Raw genomic sequence first — 5,969 nt, forward strand, 5'->3', positions numbered from 1 at the left:
ATTTTTTTTTCCTCTCCTTTACATACGGAAGGTATCGCTCACTAAAGCGTCTCGTTTCTACCGAAAGCAAATGTTCCCAGCGCAATAAAACTTAAAAGCAAGTGAAGCTAGGTCACCGAGGTATGCCTCAAAGCGGCGACTGAGGGGATTGCCCGAAGCTCGCCGGTCTAGCGAGCCGGAATTCAACGCGATGCGCAACATTTAGGCCAGATATCCCGAACGCTTTTTTATTTCCATTAACTTGACCTTCGACAATCGCCTACCGACGGCCGAGAAGCTCGGGGTGCCGCTACGCTTGCAGACGCACATTTCGCGATCGCGGAGACGACGCACACAAACCACATGTAGCTCGTTACTTTCTTGTCACTTTTAAGGAGATGCAACATCGACAGACGTAGGGAGGGGGGAAGTGGCAACGAACGAGCTCGTCGAAAGGAGAGACACGTTGTTTGCGGTAGTGGTGTGGGGGACGATCACCAACATTTAAGCCTCGACCCACATGTGAGAGCGTCGTGGGGGTGAGCCAAAGTCGCGTCGGGTCGGCGTTTACCCGTGACATTCAATCTGCTCGAGAACGACTTCGCGACGCGCGGCGACATCTAGGAAACGATGCTGGTCACTTACAGTGAAACGGTTCGGCGAAAGCGGCGAAACATTCCTAAAGTTGTTCCACCTCGTGTGCGATGCTATGCTGGCTTGTATCCTTGTGTACGTAGCAGCGTTTGGCTCTTCCGATAGGCGCCGCTCACCACCAGGCCCCGGCTTCGCCGCAAAAAACAACTTATTTTCCGATAGGCCGAAAGTTTTGCTTGCGCAGACTTTGAGTATTTTCGATTTCATTCGCGCCCTCGTCGCATAAAAATTGAAAACGAGTAGGAGTCGCGAGTTATCGGCTTTTGCCGAAAAGTGGGGAGTCGTGTACAGTTTACGGTAACAGCCGAACGGCGCGTCCGTGACGTTGTTCCGGAGCCGCATGTTTAACTTCCGGTAACCTGAGATCGAGAGATGTGGTTTGCGGGAAAGCCTACGGAGAGGAAGTAAAAAAGAAAGCAGAACCTGTTAATGTTAATTGAGATCATGCAGGCGTATGAATGTTATACTTAAGGTTCAGAGTTGCCGGATTGAAAGTGCATAGTAACGTTATTGTAATTAATAAAAACTAATAATAAAAATGTTCTTCCTCGTTTTTTTTTTTTCTTTGAGAACGGTGCGTTGCAGTGGATTTACGAAGAGTCACATAACGAGAACCGCCATATGGTTCGAGATTTTATAGAGCAAAAATTTTAAAAATAACAATATAACCAGGCTGGACCAGAGACATAACTGAGTCACCTCATATAGAAAAATATAACTTTTCATGAATTGGCAAATTAAAAATTAAAAAAAAAAAAGAGCCGAGGGCATTAAATACAATGCGTCAGCACATGAGAGCCAATTAAGTGTCCTGGTTTAGACATGGAGCAATTATGCAAAAGACACAATTAAGCCGTGCAAAACTATGTTCTGTGCACTATTGACAAGGCAATGCAGTCAGTCCTTGGCATGATTCATGGTGTATGTGAGCACAGTGTCATAAAAGTTTATAAGTCACAAAATCAAAAGCAGTGGCAAGAGCGCTGACAAGCATATGTTGAACACAAATAGATTTGTTCTATTCCTTTAAAAGAATATTTCAAATGTAAGCCCTGCGATACCTCAAAAAGTGCCTTTTGTCAGTTATATGGGAGGCATAGAGAAACATACTTTCTGTGCAGCAACGAACAAATTAAACATATGGGCGAGGGCTACCGTTTGACCCAGTCACTACATCAAGTGATCCAGCAAAACTCTGTGCGAAAGTGTTTGAAACAATGCACTGGTGAAAAAGAAAAAAAAAGAATACAAATTCTGGGGTATTGCAAGCCAAAACCGCAATCCGATAATGAGGCATGCAACAGTCGGGAACTCCATAGTCATTTTGACCACCTGGCGTTCTGTGACATGCACCTAAATGCAAGTACATAAGCATTTTAGAATTTCACCTCCATCAAAATGCAGCTGCCAAAGCCAGGATCAAACCTGTCACCTGTCAAACCTGTCACCACCGCTTAGCAGCGCAATGTCACAACCCTAGAGAAAAAGCGGGGTCATATTTTATTTTTGCAAGATTGCTCATTGTAATAAGCTTTACAACTAATTACGACAAATTATTATTTGACCCAGCACACATTGTAGTCATAAAATTGAAAATGGTGAACGCTCAAGGCTTGTCCACCCAGTAGTAATCACTGTGATTAGTCGTGGGTGTTAATCAACTCTCAACCCAATAGGACACTCGCACGGATCTTGGCGCAGAATTCACCATCGGAGTTCACTTACTGAAACTAATTAATTACCCTATTACCTGATTCTTCTTTTTCCTCTCCTTTAATTCAGCATGTTGTGCTATTCTGTTCTTCACTTCTATTTTTTTCCCGCACCCTAGAACATTTATCTGTAAATGATAACTTCCAAATGTTAATTCAGTTTGTCTTTTTTTTTTTAACCAGCCTATTCATGACCAATACCTCATTGTGGTTATGCACCACAAACGTCGAGGACAACATCAACAACTACAAAAACCATCGCTCCTTGCCAGCCAAGCTTCAGCTTGGTAATGACAACGAAACTTGTAAGAAATCCACAGAGATAATGAGTGGCAACTTCAGTTCATTGTAACTTTACTGACAGAGTGCATAGTGGAAAATTGTTTTAACCAACTATATCCATCAAGTGGTGTTGACTTATTACCAATACACTTTTTGAAATTGCTAACAGATGGTTTAGGATCATCACAAGGCCATCCTCAGACTAAAGCCACAAACTTCCCTGCTTTTACGGTGTTCAGAGCGAAAAACTTTCATCCAGACGAGTGTAGCATGAAACTACAAAGTAAACCTAAGCAGGTGTCCCTCGAAGCCCTGTAGTTGAAGAAAAATTCATTCTGGTGTGAGGACGGAACTTTCCAGGGGCGGTTGCCCTACCATCTGGGCAAATTAGCTTTTTTTTTTTCTCTCCTTATTACAGGGAAGCAAAGCTGCAGCATTTACAGCAGCGCAATATACGTGAGTCAATACACAGGCAAATTCAAACACAAATCACAGAAAAACTCAATTAGAAGCATACCTTTAATGCCCACATATCTCGCTTATGTGAATTAACTACTCCTGGAAGATGTTTTTGGTTGTTCGTGACTTCTGTCAGTCTTGCCCTCCAGCAACTACGTAATCCAACAAGATAAATGAGCTCGTAGAGCAAGCTTTTGTTTCATCGAGGTACTAGGAGATACTGACTGGATTATATTTGAACTCTATTCAATGTTCACTGTAGAGCATCCCAAGAAAATACTGCATCACAATAATTAATAATGCAGTGATAAATAGCCTCTGGTATTTTTCATAATCTGCAATTAAAGGTATCTAACCCGGAGGCTAGCAGGTTGCAGAGAGAGGCCAAATCAATGGACAACTCGAAGTGCAGCGATAAAGTGCTACATCTACGCATATTTATGCCAGCACATTCAATGTATAGCCAGCGTTTGCGGTGGACTTGCACAGGGTTTGATAATTGCAGCAACAAGAGAGTGCTTTAGTTTGTTGTCTCCGATGGTTTGCTCTTCTTGCAGTTCATCCACTTAGGCATTAATGAGTTTCTTGGCTTCACTTCTGACAAGCACTCAACACAGAGGTGTGCGCTGTCAGTCAGTGTGGCAACATAACAAAGAAGCCCAACAGATGTATCACCGTCTGCTCCGCTAGGCCCAGTCTTTAGCAGAGCAAGGGAGACACTCAACTTAAAGGAACATTAAAATGAAACACTAAATCAGCTTAGACTGACAAAGCATCTTTTCAAAGCTTTGTTATTGTTAATTTTGCTGTAATGGGCTTGATTATGAGAAGAGAAAATTGAGGTCAAAGTTTCTCTTTTTTTTTAAAGCTTCACTCTGATACGTCAGTGTGCCGTTGCAAATTTCAAAGTATTCTTTTTTTTTTTGTACTTGGGTCGTCGTGGGTTGTCGCGGGTCAGAAAAAAGTTTTTAAGTCCTCCCAGGTTCAGCTTTTGGCTTGTTTACAACATGTAGTCCATCTTCATCTATAAAAAAATAACTAGGCCCTGAGCAGACGTCGTCTGCTCGGGCCATCGTCTGCCAAGCTGGCGTGAAAACTTCAAGGCAGTGTTGCCACCCATTTTTAGTTTCGAGTCTTTTATGGAGTATCAAGTGTCTTCCTGCAGTAGAAGTGCTATTTACTAACACAGCTCAAATGATTTTTTCTCTTTAGTGCCCCTTTACTGCTATTAGCGTCAATGTTGCACAAATTCAAGACAGTGCATCTGCTTGCTGGCTTTGTACAGCCCAAAAGATACACATCTCAGCAGTGTAGATCGTAAATGCCTAACTACAGTACCTGTCAAGCCGAAACACTATGTGTGTGTTGCAAATCTCAGCAGCATTGGAGACATCCTTTTTCGACATCTATGAAAACATGTTCGAAGCCCAAGCAATTGGGCACTTTTGGAACCATCTGGAAGATTTCTCTGCAACGCGATGCCATCTCGCATTGACAAGAAAAAGCTAAGAAAAGCACTCATCTGTTTTTTAACACTTTACATGTGCAAACCTATGAAAAACACACTGTAGCCTACATCAAGCACTAGTAACCACATGGAATAGTCAGCGTTTACATGCAGTTTCAGAGAGCCCGTGGACTATACAATACATGTACCATTTTAGTACCAGAAACGAGCCTTGAGACTATAATCGAACCCACTTGTACCACACAGGCTTGTGTGCCAATTACTGCACTAGTTTGATATAAGGTACATTCAATTCGCCTGCAGCATCTGAACCACTTCACGAGGTGTTGCACCCTGCCATTCGTTTCAGTGGTGCAGCAATGGCACCCTCAGAACCCCGTTATTTATTTCAAAAGGTGCAGGAGAGGTGCATGGCTGGTTCACGATTTCGCTGCATCCTCTCTACTGTTGGTGCCGACTTGGTGCAAGCGTACAGGTGCGAAGCAGATGACGTAGCACACGGCTGCAAGCACCGTTGAAACCCCACTTATGTGCATCTGCTGTGTCCACACAGGCATGGGTGCACTTATACACCTCAGAAGCCAATCACACCAGCAGTTCAGGGCCTCTCAAACTTACGCATTCCGTGCACATTAGTTGGACAAAAGATAAGGCCTGCACAGCGTCTGCATCTTGGCCTTCGTTTCTAGTGTTGCATTGAGCCTGCACCGCAGAAATCGAGCTGCACAATTTCTAAACTTCTCGTGAACCGCCGTGAACTGGTTCACAGTAGCACAGGCAAATCGAACGGACCTATATTAGGCAGTTTGATACACACAAACGTAAACACACTTATGTGACATATTCGTTAAATAGGAATTTGCGATCTCCAGTATAGAAAAGAAGACAGGAAAGAATCCATTTATTGAAAACAAAACTATGCTTATTAGGCAGCAATTTTTGCCTGTGTCTCGAAGCGTTCCTTAGCATTACTAAGAATAGGGTTTACAAGGCATAATATTGTGTTGAACAGCTCCAGTCCACTTTCTTCAACATCAGCACAGTATCGGCACAGCACATCGTCTGCAAACATGCGTCCTGAAGTGTCAGGCAAGGCAGCTCGTCACCCGGCAACGGACGCCCAAAGTTCGATATATCCAGTGTTTATTCCATTATGCAGGAGTTGTTTTACGTGAGCATTGGTCGCTATGTTTAACATGTTTGATATAGAGAACAATTTGCTTTAGCGAGATTCATTATATTCAGGATCGACTGTACTTTGCAGACACGCGATGATGCCCTTCCACTCACAGCTGCTGCTATGTGCCACTTCCTTTAAGTTCTCATTCTTGTACACTTCTCAACAACTTCAAACAACAAGCAAAACGGATAAAATTTGTCAAGTGTAGCCAAATCAGATATCATCTCTCTTCGCC

General features: G+C 43.1%; 1 protein-coding gene across 2 annotated transcripts in view; it reads right to left on the reverse strand.

Moving 5' to 3' along the window:
• The window catches only part of LOC126533639 (uncharacterized), a 64,037-nt gene extending 63,218 nt beyond the window's left edge, over positions 1-819 (reverse strand). For both annotated transcript variants that reach the window (XM_055072234.2, XM_055072233.2), the window contains exon 1: positions 625-819. The gene's annotated coding sequence lies outside the window, so the exon portion shown is untranslated. The remainder of the gene's footprint in view (positions 1-624) is intronic.
• Positions 820-5,969: the final 5,150 nt, after the last annotated feature.

The sequence above is a fragment of the Dermacentor andersoni genome, chromosome 7 (assembly GCF_023375885.2).
Source record: "Dermacentor andersoni chromosome 7, qqDerAnde1_hic_scaffold, whole genome shotgun sequence".
Lineage (NCBI taxonomy): Eukaryota > Metazoa > Arthropoda > Arachnida > Ixodida > Ixodidae > Dermacentor > Dermacentor andersoni.